Consider the following 17,365-nt stretch of genomic DNA (forward strand, 5'->3'; position numbering starts at 1 on the left):
CTGAATTCCTATGATGCTTGTACATCATTTTACTCACTTATTTGATCAAAAACAAAATCAAAGTTGGGCCACCTCCCTGAAGTTTGAAAAAATCATTTAATCCCTTAACATCTCTGAGCTTCAGCTTCTTCTTCTGTAAGAGTAACAGTTGGAACATGGCAATTACTATGCCTGCCTCACAGACTGTTGTGACTATCAGATGAGACAAATCGGGGAAAATGCTTCAAAATTTAAAAAGCAAAGAAAATCACAGAATATAAATTATTATATTGTCAGATCTGCCTTATACTGAAAAAATTCAGAAAACAGAAATTTTGTCTGTCTTCCCTTTCAATGTCATCATTCATCCCAAGTTCAAAATTTTGAAGTCATTTTCAATATCACTCTTTTTCATTCTCTAGTCCAAAGGTCATTAAACCTTTGAAAAAAAGCCCCTACATTCTTCTTTCACTTTCCATCTAGGATGTTCTCAAGGCTGTCTTTAATTCTCCCCTACCCACCTCAGCCAGCAACTTCCAAATCCAATCCTTGTGACACATGACTGCCATGTTAGTCTTCTTAAGCCATTTATGTTTAGAATTCCATTCCCCTCCTCAAGAATTACCAGAATCTCCTCACTTTCCTGTAGGATAAACTTCAAAGACCTTCACTTATCTTATCTTCCACTGCTTCTCTTTATAATTTGCCCAATCAGCAAAATCTTTCCTCATGTCTTGGTCATTCCAATGCTCATAATCTCTAATACTTTGCTTATAAACTATTTTTCTATACTGGATGATCCTTGTTTTATCCCATTCTGATAAGAAGTCTAATGTGGTTTATGGTGCTCAGCTCAGCCATGAATCATTAGAAGAAGGAAATGTTGGTTTGTGTCTGCTCTCATAATAACGCTAGTTCCATCAACATCGCTGATGTCCAGCCTCTTTGTACATATGAATCCGGGTAAGATGCTTGATTAGGTTTGTAAGTACATCTTGTCCTACAAGACTAAGCCAACAAGGGTAAAGACATTTTATTGAACAAAAAATGTCCAATGATTAAGAAAAATTAGTACTTGCAGCAATCAACCACATTCCTCTCTGTTTACATCTAAAGTTATGACCACTTAGAGCAATGGAAAAAATTTTGTGTTCTAGAACAGAAAGCAACATTTTAAAAGTATAAAGTAAACAAGGAGGAAAAATGTCAGAAAATCATCTCAAGAAGTCCGCCTCATCTTAAGAAGTTATCCACTTAAAGTATAATTTCAAAAAGTTAAAATGACTTTTAACTTGCAAATACAAAATGAACACAAGTCAAAGATTTTATTCAGTATTTTATTTTACTCAAGCTATTAATTAGTAAGAGAAACAGTAAGATATTAAGACTAGCTTAAAGGAGAATTTGAATATATATATGTTCATATATATGTATATATATACATACATATATATTGAATTTATATTTCTGAAATATCTTTGGAATCCTGAAATCGATTACCTAATAGATGTAAAACTGATTAATATTCTTAAGCCCAACAAGATATTAATGTTTAGGCTTCTCTTTTTTACCGAGAGAAATCAATTTTACCTCTACCAGACAAAATTCATTTGCATTACTAAGGACAATAATCATATGTACTACAATCAGTTTTTTATAAATTACCTTCTACCCCTATAGAAGGCCCATAGAAAACCAGTGAAAGAAGCACACCTGTTTTCAATTAGACAACCCCCAAGTATACACTAGACAATATCCAGCACTACACCGAAAGGACATACATCAATCTCTTTTGCCCATTTCCATGTCTGGGACAATGTTTCCTGATGATCCCCATGTAAGCAACACTCCACAGAGAAGTATAATAGGGAAAAAGAAAGCAGGGGTGGTCTGTAGTTAGATCAGCCAAGGCCACAGAATGGAAAAAGAGGAAGGGCAAATTAAAGCTGATGCCCCACTAAAGCACCATGGGTGGGCAGAGGTGACATCTTGACTTTCAATCCGCTGCTTCTAGGACCTTTGTTACTGTCACTAAGACCTTGCAAACAACCCAGACTCCTATTTGCAACTCCCTAAAAACTTCCCAACTCAGTCAGACAATAGAGGAGTGCTATACCACAGGCCAAGATGTGGTGGAGATCTTGAGCTGATTCTGATCAGTTCAAACTAAATGTAAGTCACAAGTCTTTGGTCTCACTCACCAGGATGCTGCCTTCCTTCAGGAGGATTATGGATGTCCTAGGACACCAAGTAAGAGGTAGTCCCATACCGAGTGGTTGGGTACCTTCCAATCAAAAGCTCTGAAAAGAAGGTCGTAACTCCTCCTGCTGAGGGGTCATGAGTGGCAAGTTGACCACTGCTAGGGAGTTTCTTATTAGGCAGCTAAACCCAAGGGCAAGTAGTAAAGCTCCTCAACCCAGGGGATGCTCAAAAGGAGAGACAGCCTGTGGACACTGGTCTAACTCCTTTATGGCTCATGGGTAGTGAATACTTTAATTGCTTGCTCAAGCGGGACATGGAATGGTCTCCAGATGCCATCTGTCTTCCTTTCCCCATGGTCCATCCCAGTTCCACCAAGCTCTCCCTTAATTGGTTGTATCTTCCCCTTTCTCTCGCAACCCTCCCAGACTAAAGAATGTCCCCAAGCGTCCTCTTATCAAAAAGTCTTCCAATCTATAGTCCAGTCACTTGAGTTTCTCCCCTTTCACTGAGGCTTAGAGTTTTGAAACAAAAACAAGGATGGCTTTCTTTCTGTCTTCTGCTGTGTCTTTCCTACCCTGATGCAGGGAATGTGGAGTGCCCATTTGACTGGGTGAGAGAAGGGCCAGAAGGACACAATAGGAACAAAACTGAATCAGGTACTATTTCAACAGCATCATACCACAAATATTGTCTCAAAAGCATGGAGTGGATTTGAGACACCACTGACCCAGCCAAGATGACTGGCGACATAGCTTACACCATCCACAGCTGCACTCAGAGTCAATGCTTCTCTTTCACAATGTTGTTTATTCATTCATTCATTCAAAGATGTTAATGTTTCGATATTTTATTTTGTTAACTACTTTGTCCAAATAAAGGAAGCATGATGCATAAAATATCAAATAAAAATAAAGGAAAAAAATTACTTTGGAAGTGAATATAATATTCAGAGTCAATATAGGTCAGAAACCATACTGGATGAGAGAGTTTCTGAGTTCAAATCGTCATTTGAACTGAGAAAACACTTGTGAAGAACAAAGGAAAATGTAACTGACTGAAGTGCCCTGAACCTTGCAATACAATCAATGGTGATAGAAACAAACTTCCATCTCTATGCAGGTAGAATCGGATACAGAAAATCCATATACCTCTGAATTGAGCACCTACTGTAGGAAAGGTATTTTCCTGTTAAAGCCATAAGTAAAAGTAAGGTGAGACATCAAAGGAAGAAGATTTCTGTGAGAATAAAAGCTACTTTTTCAGGAGAAAATCAGTTGGTAAATGGAGTTGGGGGGTGGGAGGGACTTAATGTGTTGGAATCTCATTCACAAGAGCTTGGAAAGCTGGTGAAGAAGTTGTGATGAAAACTGTCATCCTCCCAGAACTTATTATTTATGCTATGGCTCATGGATGCTCTGGCAAATTTGATTTTAAAAAACTGTGAATTTCTTCTCCATAAAAATGCATAAACACACAACTTTTAAATGTTTTATTTCATTGAAAATTGACTTGTTCGATAACCTGGTATCAATATTGCACAATGGAAAGAATATTGAATGGGCTCTGCCACTGACATAGGTGAGTTCATGTAACCTCTGTGGGTCATCTGTAAAATGAGAGGGTTGGACTAAATGACCTCTATATGCCCTTCTAGAACTAACATCATACATGTTTGTAATTGAAGAGAAATTCCATATTCCTTAGCGAAGGATCTTGCATTGAAAGCAGGTACTCTTGGGGAAAAGGGTGTCTTCCCCCACTCACTCTTTCCTCCTGAGTTCTCCCTTACTCTTAAGGTCCCTGGTTGACTTTTGTAGTTACCATCATGCTGACTTCAGAAGGACTCTGCATATCCTCATGCCCAAGATGGACACAGGCCCTTGCCTTGGTCTCCTGAATAATGCTTAGATGCACCTGAAACATTTAAAATGGAAATACACACAGAGAGTAGCACACATCTAGAATAAATTGACTCATAAGCTATGACTTACTCATGCTCACTTTGTGATCTGCTACAGGGGTCCCACTCAGTCTACATCCTCATGGGCCTCCAGGGATAAAAAGGCAAACTTGAACACTCCTCACCTGAAGGTGTCCTTATAAAAACCTAGACTCCTCATAGTTCAGGTTCAGAGAGGGTGAGAAAGGCTCAGTTATTTCTTTTATCCACTGAGTTCCCCCTTACAGTGGTTCTGGCCTCTCATCTATATGACAGACACCAAGAATGATCTTTTGAGACCTGAAACCATAAAACGTCTAGAAGAAAGCATAGGCAGTATACTGTTTGACATCGGTCTTAGCTAAATTTTTTTGGATATGTCTCCTCAGGCAAAGGAAACAAAAGCAAAAATAAACAAATGGAACTATATCAAACTAAAAAGCTTTTGCACAGTGAAGGAAACTATCGACAAAATGAAAAAGGCTGCCTACTGAATGGAAGAAGATATTCTCAAATGATATATCTGATAAGGGGTTAATAGCAAAAATATACAAAGAACTCATACACTCAACATTAAAAAAAAAAAAACCAACTTGATTTAAAAATGGGCAGAGGACTTGAATAGACATTTTTCCAAAGAAGACATACAGATGGCCAATAGGCACATGAAAAGATGCTCAACATTACTAATCATCAAGGAAATGCAAATCAAAACCACAACGAGATATCAGTTCACACCTGTCAGAATAGCTATTATCAAAAAGACAACAAATAACAAGTGTTGGCGAGTATGTGGAGAAAAGGGAACCCTCAGGCACTCTTTGTGGGAATGTAAATTGTTCAGCCACTATGGAAAACAGTATGGAGATTCCTCAAAAAGTTAAAAATAGAACTACCATATGGGGACATCCCTGGTGGCACAATGGTTAAGAATCCATCTGCCAATGCAGGGGACATGGGTTCGATCCCTGATCCAGGAAGATCCCACATGCCACGGAGCAACTAAGCCCGTGTGCCACAACTACTGAGCCTGTGCTCTAGAGCCCGTGAGCTGAAACTACTGAGTCTGTGTGCCACATTGACTGTAGCCTGCGTGCCTACCACCTGTGGTCTGCAACAAGAGAAGCCACCGCAATGAGAAGCCTGTGCACCACAACGAAGAGTAGTCCCCGCTCGCCACAACTAGAGAAAGCCCATGCGCAGCAACGAAGACCCAACACAGCCAAAAAAAATTAATTAATTGATTGGTTTTTTTTAAAAGGGAAAAAAATCTTAAAAAAAAAAAAAGAACTACCATATGATCCAGCAATTCTACTCCTGGTTATTAATCCAAAGAAAACAAAACCATTAATTTGGAAAGCTATATGTACCTCTATGTCCATTGCAGCATTATTTACAATAACCAAGATATGGAAGCAATCTAAATGCCCATAAATAAATGAATGGATAAAGAAGATGGAGTACATACTTACAATGGAATACTACTCAGCTATCAAAAAAAGAATTACATCTTGCCATTTGAAACAACGTGGATGGACCTAGAGGGTATTGCACTAAGTGAAATAAGTCAGACAGAGAAAGACAAATACTTTGTGATTTCACTTATATGTGGAATCTAGAAAACAAAACAAAGGAACAAACATAACTAAATAGAAACATAGTCATAGATACAAAGTACAGACTGGTGGTTGCCAGAGGGAGGGGGTGTGGGAGAAGAGAAAGAGGTATAAACTTCCAGTCACAAATGAGTCACAGTATGAAATGTACAGTGTGGGGGAATATAGTCAATAATTATGTAATATCTTTGTATAGTGACAGATGGTAAAAAAAAAAAAAGGCAGAAAAGAAATGAATGACCTTTTGGAAGACCTCACCCTCACCACCACCACCAATTCAAGAGTCATGCCCTGGTGGGATTCCGTTTGATCCTTCTATTAGAACACAACACAGTAACCCCAGCTCTCCTACTGGGAAATAACACAGGAAAGATATCTATGAAAGTAGACCAGTATTATACACTTTGGTAAGTGCTGTAAGGCAGATGTATCAGTCAAGATTAGAGTTGGTGCACGTAACAGAAAACCTAAATAGGGCCAGGTTAAGACACAATAAATAAACCTCTATCTCTCATGTGAAGAGTTCAGAGGTACATAGTCCAAGGCTGTTAAGGTAACCTCACAGTGTCAATCTTAGATTTCTCCTTCTTTCTGCCCCACCATCTCTAACACACGGTATTTCTTCAAGGGAGCCTTGTGGTCCAGGATGAATGCTGGAGCCCCAGCCAATACATCCACATTTCAGGCAGTATGTAAAGATAAAAAAGGCCAGTTCCAGTTTTCGCCTTCTGAGAGGATTTCTTAGAAGTCCCACTCAGCATCTACTTGTATTTCATTGGCCAGAGATTGATCACTTGGCCAAAAGAAGTTTAGGAATTGGGCACACTGCCACTCCAAATAAAATCAGGGATCTCTTACGAATGGAAGAGGGGAGAAGGGATATTGGATTGGCTGTAAATTAGCCGTCTTTACTTCAGCAGGTGTGTACAAAACACAGTGGGAACTCTGTAGGATGCCTGAGGCAGGGTAGGAAAGGCTTCACTGAAAAGGTTTAGAATTTGAGTTAAAACAAAAGGAACGAAAGGAATTAATTAGCTTCCCCAGTTGGTGAAGAACATCCCAGGCCACACAAATAGGATGTGCAAAGACAAAGGGATCAGAATATAGCTTGTAGGGAAACTCTAGAAAGTTTAGACTCCTGGAGGGTGGAGATGAGGCCAGAATGGAAGATTAGGACCAGATCGTGAAGACCTTATTATGCTGGATAGAGTGTGGGTTTCAGCTTTTAGGTAAGAGGGAGCCAAGAAGCAATATTAAGCATGGGAGTGACACAGTCTAATGTTCACAACTCAAAGATCATTCAGCACTCACGTTAGGATATGTCCATTAATGAGTGGTGCAAGGGGAATTCTGTCACATCCTAAATGGTTCACCCCAATAGAGTCACTAAGAGATGTTAAGAACATCTCTAGTGCTGGGAGAAAAAGGAAGGAGGAGCAAGGCAAACAACTGGGCTAAAAACACTTTCCAAGACTTCCTTCCAAAGACACACACACACACACACACACACACACACACACACACACACGCAACACACTACAGACAAACCCAATATAAACACATTCCAAATCTGCAGAAGTTTACAGGGAATCCTGGGGCTCAGATGAACATAAAGGAGGGAAAAAATTAAGAGACGGATAAAAAAGTAACACTTAATTCTGATCTATTCTTTTGTTCTGTCTTTTATAGATCAGTCTCCCCCACCACCACTTAAATCCTATCTCACTCTTAACATAATGGAGAGCCAATTTTTTAATCAAAAGCCATTTTTAGGATCAAAGAGAAACATATTTCTAGGCGGATAGTATGTTAGTTATATCTTGTAACATCATATGGTAAGGGGTATTCAACTAAAATTAGAGATGATATTCACTGAAATTCTCAAAAAAATCAAATGCCTCCAAATCCAGGGGGGGAAATTGAATCTTTTTTCTTCCAGGATATTTTTCTCAAGTACCAGCGGAAGTGCTAATGAGAGACAGGCCTCCTTGCCATTCAGTGACAAATGTAATAGGTTACATGAAACCACAGAAAATGAGTCTATTTAAAAATGTCAGATACAACACTAAAGGAAAACTAGGTCTTGTATTTTTTCCTCTTGATCATGGTCTAATAGAGACAATTCAGAAATGATTTCTTCTGAACTTGGTGATATTCATGATTGAAATAGTGTTGCTAATGATAACAATGTGTAGAATTATTACATGGAAAGTACTAATAATGCAAATCATATGGCCTGTAGTTGCAGTTCCCCTGCAGATTATTTTTTCCTAGGCATATTTGATTACTCAGAGATTAGCATACTAAAACTCAGATTTGTACTAACATATAGAGAATTGGGGTTTATAAGAACAAAATTAGACAATTAACCAAATTCTCACTTATGCCAGCTTTGCCGTGTAAAATAATGACAATGTAAGGCAGGGAGCACTGAACCAAAAACATTATATTCAAATAGTTTTGACATCTTACATTTTTGCTTAGATCTATCAATAAATGTTTAATATTCTATAAGACATTACAATATTTGAAAAATTATATAAGCACTTGCTAAATCAAAGGCACAACTCTTAATTTATTGTGTTAAAAATAAGATGCATATTTTGGAATCTTTAAATATTGCCCGACTTCTTAACTATGTTTTCAAGAAAAAAATAGAGTATTTTCTTTTCCCTGTTTAGAATTTTTTAAACTATCTTCATATCCCACACTGTTTATATATCTGATGGTTATAGAAGACCATTTTTTTCCTTCTATAAGAGAGATCATTTATAAAGATATATTATATCACTATGATTACAGGTCATTTCCACTGGTTTTAAGGAGTAATAAAATGAGAATTTAAAAATTGCAAAAAGTAGAGGCAGTGCTATTTTTCATATTAGTGAATTTCTATAACCATGTCCCAAAGCTGACGGGTATAGAGCAATGGGATTTTCTCAAAGAAACAAACCTGTAATGGAGGAACTTTTTTGACCAAAGGCTTGGAATCAAACAAATCATGACTATGACCACATATGTGTCATAAAAGCAAAGACACAACTATAAATTTTGATAAAATTTAATTAGCAAAAATTACATCTTAAGTTCCATAAAATATACTTATACATTATTTGTTCAAAAGATGTTACTATGCCATATTTGAGTATGCATATTATATGTATATGTAATATAGTATATAAAGGTACATATAAAAGAATATATATACATAAATATATTCAATATATGCTGTGTCAGACAGTTTTGCCAGCTGATGATGCAATAACAAAAAACCTCAGAAATCTCAGCAGTTTACAACAACAAAGATTTAGTTCTTGCTCCCATTACACATCCCTCACTGGTTGCTTCCACCTCTATTCCATGTCTTCCTCATTCTGGGACCCTGGATAAATGAACAACCCCAATCTGGGACACACTGATCTTGGGGCAGAGAGATAAGAGGAATGACAGAATCCCACAAGGGTAGAAACGCTCAGTGGACCATCTGTTAACATTTCATTGTCCAAAACAAGCCACAAGTTTGATACCAATGGGACACAAAATACAATCTCTCAATGGGAAGGGCAGAAAATTATTGGGAATAACTTTATTGCTTAAGAGACTTCCTGGAAACATGTTTATCCAAACAATGGACTGTTCAGCTCTCTTCTTCACAGGACAGTAGGTCTCTCAACTGGGCAAATCTGCCTGCTTATCAAATGACTTTACCCATCAGTACATCAGAAATATGGGATAGAAGCAAAGCAAAGCTCAGAAGAAAATTCATAGCTGGAAAGTTTATATTTACAAACAAGTCTCAAGGTAGGAAAAAAAGAATGTCAAGGAAAGCAGAAGGGAAGAATCATAAAAAGTATTCAATAATGAATTTGAAAAGAAAAAACATAAAACTATTACATAAATCCAAGAGCTGCTTCTTCCAAAAAAAAGGTAGAAATATATAAACACAAACCGTTAGGTCATCTGATCAAGTGGGGAAATGAGAGATAGCACAAAAGTACAAAAGTTGAAAATGATGATGGAATAACCACAAACACAGAGAAAACTGAAAGATTCATAAGTGACTACTTTGCTCAACTCTAAGCAAATAAATATGAGAGCCAGAATTAAAAGGGTGATTTTTAGAGAAAATATAAACTATTGATAGTTCCAATACTATTTAAATTGTTCCAGAGCATAGAAAATAAAAAGAATGAAAGCTTCTAAATTCTTTTTATAAAACTAGTGTAATACTGGTAACAAAACCCCTAAAAGCCACAAATTAATCCCACTTAAGAATATCAATGTATAATTCTATGTAAAATATTAGCCAATAGAATATAGCAGCGTATTAACATACCATTTTATTATTATTTATATTTTTGACAAGACCCCCAAAATAGTACCCTTCATCTGGATTCTGAAAAAACTGAGAAATAAGACCCTAGTCTTATTTATGCTTACAGAACACCTGGAGGCCTAAATATCATCTCGATTTCTGATAAAGGCTATATTAGGGCCCATAGCTAGCATGCATATCAAAAGGGCTTGCAAAGTGAACCCCAGAATTAAACAGACTTACCCACTCAGTCAGAGGCAATCTTCTACAGGGGTGGAGAGTTGCTTAGGTTATATCATGGAAGAGCAAAGACCTCCTACTCCCTATGGGATGCTAGCTCCCAGAAGAAGAAAACAAAAATGAGTTAACCATGAATAGTTTATTCTTCCGAAAGTTACGTTATCAGGCAAGTCACTCCACTTTCCCTTTGCAGAGTGCAGAGGGGCTTGAGAGAGGCCAGGACTGTTAAACTAATTGAGGTCCTTCATTTTGAAAAGAAACATTGTGAGCGAAAATTATATTCAGGCTTGTTGGTTTTGTTGGTTTTTTAAAAATTCATTTGGTTTGACCATTAGCCTATGGTCTATATCCATCAAGAGAGAGACCCAATAGGAGAGTATTGCTCCCACCCTCAGGAGGCTATTCTACCAATAACTGCTCTTTGGATGTCCTTCTAGGACCACTGATGGACGAGATAGATTTTGCCTCCAGAAGGCTATCAACTTGCTTAAGAGTACATTATTTAATAAATCCAAGGCCATGCTATGATTCATGCTCAAAGCTAAAACTTTATTTTATCTACATTTTATTTTCCATTTTAAATTTTGTCCTTGCTACACTGTCTAAAATAGACCATCAGAGGCTCTACAATGAGAGTAAATGACAACATTAATATACTCCAGTGGTAAAATGCAAACACTTACTGTTGTCCTAGAAGCCCCAGATTGGAACCATGAGGACACAGTCAGTTAGATCCATTTTAGAGAAATTGAATACGAGATGGATATTTAAAAACATTAAAGAGCTACTGCTAATTTTGTGCAGTGTAATAGTGGTATTGTTGCTCTTTCTTTGAAACTCCTTATCTGTTAGCGATTCATACTGAAGTATTTAAGGTTAAAATAATAGTGTCTGGAATTTGCTTTTAAATGTTCCATCAAAACAAATAAACAACAACAACAACAAAAAACAGTCATGTGAACATACTGTAGATGTAATAAATGTAAGACTACAGGTATGTTTAAGGTATCTTGAAAGCCAAGTAGTCTAATTCTGCCCAGGAAAGTAAGGACAGTGATATTTGAGTGTTGAAAGTTGTGTAGGAATTTTCTGGGCGAACTGGGTAGGGTTACCAGGGAAGAGAATAGCATTCCAGGCAGAGGACATGAGATATGTAAGGTCATGAAGGCTTGGAAAGTATGTTGAAATGGACGTGAAGGAGCACAGGGCAATTCTTCAGTAGAAGCTGTGAACAACCTTAGGGAAAATATTTGAGGTAAAAGCATTATATTTGTCTTATTCTCCAGGATAGAGCATATCTTGGGTCACAAATCAAGCCTTGGTAAATTTAAGAAAGTTGAAATCGTATCAAGTATCTTTTCCGACCACAACGCTATGAGACTAGATATCAATTACAGGAAAAAAACAATAAAAATTCCAAACACATGGAGGTTAAACAATACACTACTGAATAACCAAGAGATCATTGAAGAAATCAAAGAGGAAATAAAAAAATACCTAGAAACAAATGACAATGAAAACATGACGACCCAAACCTATGGGATGCAGCAAAAGCAGTTCTAAGAGGGAAGTTTATAGCAATACAATCCTACCTCAAGAAACAAGAAACATCTCAAATAAATGACCTAACCTTACACCTAAAGCAATCAGAGAAAGAAGAGTAAAAAAATCCAAAGTTAGCAGAAGGAAAGAAATCATAAAGATCAGATCAGAAATAAATGAAAAAGAAATGAAGGAAACAATAGCAAAGATCAATAAAACTAAAAGCTGGTTCTTTGAGAAGATAAACAAAATTGATAAACCATTAGCCAGACACATCAAGAAAAAAAGGAAGAGGACTCAAATCAACAGAATTAGAAATGAAAAAGGAGAAGTAACAACTGACATTGCAGAAATACAAAGGATCATGAGAGATTAATACAAGCAACTATATGCCAATAAAATGGACAACCTGGAAGAAATAGACAAATTCTTAGAAAAGCACAACCTTCCGAGACTGAACCAGGAAGAAATAGAAAATATAAACAGACCAATCACAAGCACTGAAATTGAAACTGTGATTAAAAATCTTCCAAAAAACAAAAGCCCAGGACCAGATGGCTTCACAGGCAAATTCTATCAAACATTTAGAGAAGAGCTAACACCTATCCTTCTCAAACTCTTCCAAAATATAGCAGAGGGAGGAACACTCCCAAACTTATTCTACGAGGCCACCATCACCCTGATACCAAAGCCAGACAAAGATGTCACAAAGAAAGGAAGCTACAGGCCAATATCACTGATGAACATAGATGCAAAAATCCTCAACAAAATACTAGCAAACAGAATCCCACAGCACATTAAAAGGATCATACACCATGATCAAGTGGGGTTTATCCCAGGAATGCAAGGATTCTTTAGTATACGCAAATCAATCAATGTGATAAACCATATTAACAAACCGAAGGAGAAAAATCATATAATCATCTCAATAGATGCAGAAAAAGCTTTCGACAAAATTCAACACCGATTTATGATAAAAACCCTCCAGAAAGTAGGGATAGAGGGAACTTACCTCGACATAATAAAGGCTATATATGACAAACCCACAGCCAACACTGTTCTCAATGGTGAAAAACTGGAACCATTTCCTCTAAGATCAGGAACAAGACAAGGTTGTCCACTCTCACCACTATTATTCAACATAGTTTTGGAAGCTTTAGCCACAGCAATCAGAGAAGAAAAAGAAATAAAAGAAATCCAAATCGGAAAAGAAGAAGTAAAGCTGTCACTGTTTGTAGATGACATGATACTATACATAGAGAATCCTAAAGATGCTACCATAAAACTACTAGAGCTAATCAATGAATTTGGTAAAGTAGCAGGATACAAAACTAATGCACAGAAATCTCTTGCATTCCTATACACTAAGAACGAAAAATCTGAAAGAGAAATTAAGGAAACACTCCCATTTACCATTACAACAAAAAGAATAAAATACCTAGGAATAATCCTACCTAAGGAGACAAAAGACCTGTATGTAGAAAACTATAAGATGCTGATGAAAGAAATTAAAGATGATACAAACAGATGGAGAGATATACCATGTTCTTGGATTGGAAGAATCAACATTGTGAAAATGACTATACTACCCAAAGCAATCTACAGATTCAGTGCAATCCCTATCAAACTACCACTGGCATTTTTCACAGAACTATAACAAAAAATTTCACAGTTTGTATGGAAACACAGAAGACCCCAAATAGCCAAAGCACTCTTGAGAACGAAAAACGGAGCTGGAGGAATCAGGCTCCCTGACTTCAGACTATACTACAAAGCTACAGTAATCAAGACAGTATGGTACTGGCACAAAAAACAGAAATATAGATCAATGGAAAAGTATAGAAAGCCCAGAGATAAACCCACGCACATATGGTCACCTTATTTTTGATAAAGGAGGCAAGAATATGCAATGCAGAAAAGACAGACTCTTCAATAAGTGGTGCTGGGAAAACTGGACAGCTACATGTAAAAGAATGAAATTAGAACACTCCCTAACACCATACACAAAAATAAACTCAAAATGGATTAAAGACCTAAATGTAAGGCCAGACCCTATAAAACTCTTAGAGGAAAACATAGGCAGAACACCTTATGGCATAAATCACAGCAAGATCCTTTTGGAGCCACCTCCTAGAGAAATGGAAACAAAAACAAAAATAAACAAATGGGACCTAATGAAAATTAAAAGGTTTTGCACAGCAAAAGAAAACATAAATAAGATGAAAAGACAACCCTCAGAATGGGTGAAAATATTTGCAAATGAAGCAACTGACAAAGGATTAATCTCCAAATTTACAAGCAGCTCATGCAGCTCAATATCAAAAAAACAAGCAACCCAATCCAAAAGTGGGCAGAAGACCTAAGTAGACATTTCTCCAAAGAAGATATACAGATAGCAAAAAAACACATGAAAGGATGCTCAACATCACTAATCATTAGAGAAATGCAAATCAAAACTACAATGAGGTATCACCTCACACCGGTCAGAATAGCCATCATCAAAAAATCTACAAACAATAAATGCTGGAGAGGGTGTGGAGAAAAAGGAACCCTCTTGTACTGTTGGTGGGAAAGTAAATTGATACAGCCACTATGGAGAACAGTTTGGAGGTTCCTTAAAAAACTAAAAATAGAACTACCATATGACCCAGCAATCCCACTACTGGGCATATACCCTGAGAAAACCATAATTCAAAAAGGGTCATGTACCACAATGTTCATTGCAGCTCTATTTACAATAGCCAGGACATGGAAGCAACCTAAGTCTCCATTGACAGATGAATGGATAAAGAAGATGTGGCACATATATATACAATGGAATATTACTCAGCCATAAAAAGAAACAAAATTGAGTTATTTGTAGTGAGGTGGATGGACCTAGAGTCTGTCATACAGAGTGAAGTAAGTCAGAAAGAGAAAAACAAATACCATATGCTAACACATATATATGGAATCTAAAAAAAAAGAAAAAAATGGTTCTGAAGAACCTAGGGGCAGGACAGGAATAAAGATGCAGACGTAGAGAGTGGACTTGAGGACACAGGGAGGGGGAAGGGTAAGCTGGGACGAAGTGACAGAGTGGCATGGACCTATATACACTACCAAATGTAAAATAGATAGCTAGTGGGAAGCAGCCACATAGCACAGGGAGATCAGCTCGTTGCTCTGTGACCACCTAGAGGAGTGGGATAGGGAGGGTGGGAGGGAGAGGCAAGAGGGAGGAGATATGGGGATATATGTATACGTATAGCTGATTCACTTTGTTATAAAGCAGAAACTAACACACCATTGTAAAGCAATTATACTCCAATAATGATGTACAAAAAAGCATTATTAGTCTTGATTGTGCAAAGTTGAGACTAGAGTCAACTTTTCTCCACAGGATCATGCCACTTAGACCATTTAATTTAGACTATTATATTTTGTTAAATCAATCTCCTCATCTAGAATGCCATTTTCTTTCTCCTTTATGCAAATAGTAGCTATCTTTCAAGGCAGGACTCAAGAACTCCTTTCAGTCAAAAGCTCTTCTTACCCAATTTGTAGTTCAGTGAATTCCCCCTCGTCTAACTCTTAAAAGCATGCTGTTCAATATGGCACTTGATGATGAGCTTGTCTACAATATCAGGACAGTTTTATGTGGGATACTCTCATTTCCTCAGCTAGAAGGAGTTACCTTGAACCAAGCCCAGCACAATGCTTAGGATGTTATAAAATTTATCGTGTGGAATATTTCCCCAAGCATTGGGAGAAGGCCAGATGTGGGCAGCCGAAAGTTCGGGCATCCACTCAGTCCCCAGAGATACTCTTTGCGGTCCATATCTCAATTTTACCATCTGGGAAAAAAAGATCAAAAAAAGCGAGAGAAAAGGAAAATGAATGTGGTTCTCTGACCTCTCTGAAATGTTACAAAAATGAATGATGCTTAAACTAAAAGTTAAGATGCTTTAATAATGTCAGAAATTCAACATTTAAAAAAATTTTTTGTTTAATGCTATCAATTTCAGTAAGGAATTCTAAAGAAGACCATAAATGAAAATGTACTCTGTGCTAATGACATGACTACTTTTTAGTTTTCAGGAACTAGACTATGAAAAGATAGGAAAGCATGAGACTCTTTTAAAAGGATCTAAATCGAAGAGAGCAGAAGTTGAACAGAGAAACCATAATAACAGAACAAGAGAATAGTAGACATTTTAGTTCCCCTGTTGTGTGGTAGCCAGCATTGTGGAGAACAATATCTCCATTGGATAATTCACAGAGAGCTAAATCATAGGCCTGGGCCTCATTAAGGTTGCTACTGAGAGTGTGAAACAAATACGTTAGTCTGGTTGGTTTGGACTGAGAGTAGAATTCCTTTGCAGTTTTTAAGGACACAACATAATGAATTTTTAAGCTATAAACTTAAAAACTAATACACATGGCTAAGCCAAAAGAAACTCAAACATTAGAGGAAAACATAAATTAGTCAATTAGCTTTCTCTCTATCAAGATTAAACACTTATCAAAAGTCACAAGAAACAGGAATACAGTTGTCCCTTGGTATCCACAAGGGATAGGTTCCAGGATTCTGGCACCCCCAATTCCAAAATACGCAGATGCTCAAGTCTCATATAAAATGATGTAGCACTTATTCAGCAAATAGCATAATGGAGGAACAATGAAAGAGAAATGGGCTTCTGTCACGTTTGGAAGAAGTAAGAGAAGTCATAGGATTTGGGTAAAAGCCTGTACTCTGAAGACTGAATTCTACCTGGCTAATATTATTCACTTGTTTACAAAACAGAAATGTCTAAGCCTTTATTTAGTTGGTATATTAGTTTCCTATTGTTGCTGAAACAAATTACCACAAATTTATTGGCTTAAAATTTATTATATTACAGTTCTGGAGGTAAGAACTTCAAAATCAACTTCACTGGGCTAACAGCAAGGTGGTGGCGGGCCTGTGTTCCTTTTGGAAGGCCTAGGGGAGAATCCATTTCCTTGCTTTTTCCAGCTATTGGCTGCCTGCATTCCTTGGTTTGTGGCCCCTTCCTCCATCTTCAAGCCAGCAGCATAGCATCTTCCGATCTCTCTCTGACTATGACTAGTGCTTTCACCATCACATTTTCTTCTCTCCTTCAGTTTCCAGTGTCACATAGCTTCTCTGACTCTGGTCTTCCTGTTTCCCTCTTATATGAACCCTTGTGATTACATTGGGCCCACCTGGATAATCCAGGCTACTCTCCTCATCTCAAGATCCATAACACATTTTAATCATATCTGCAAAGCCCTTTTTGTCATGTAATGCAGAATACTTACAGATTCCATGGATTAGGACAAGGACATCTTTGGAGGGCCATTACTCAGTCTATGACGGTTGAATAGATGGATAATACAGATAGACATTTTGATTTATGAAAAACTCCATTCTTATTTTACTGGGGAATATAAAGTCTCCATTAAAAAATAAGAAGGAACGATGTGTAAAAGTTCTGTAGCAGTATAATTAGCCCACAAAAACCTTGTTGAAACGAGCAATTAGTTTCTGAG

At 37.2% G+C, this 17,365-nt stretch overlaps 1 long non-coding RNA gene across 1 annotated transcript in view; it reads right to left on the bottom strand.

Moving 5' to 3' along the window:
* LOC309612573 overlaps positions 1-17,365 on the bottom strand; it is a 46,836-nt gene that overhangs the window by 24,878 nt on the left and 4,593 nt on the right. The window contains exon 2 of the long non-coding RNA XR_014235283.1: positions 10,295-10,384. This is a non-coding gene — a long non-coding RNA (uncharacterized lncRNA). The remainder of the gene's footprint in view (positions 1-10,294; positions 10,385-17,365) is intronic.

The sequence above is a fragment of the Balaenoptera borealis genome, assembly GCF_965194805.1.
Source record: "Balaenoptera borealis genome assembly, chromosome: 15".
Classification (NCBI taxonomy): Eukaryota; Metazoa; Chordata; class Mammalia; order Artiodactyla; family Balaenopteridae; genus Balaenoptera; species Balaenoptera borealis.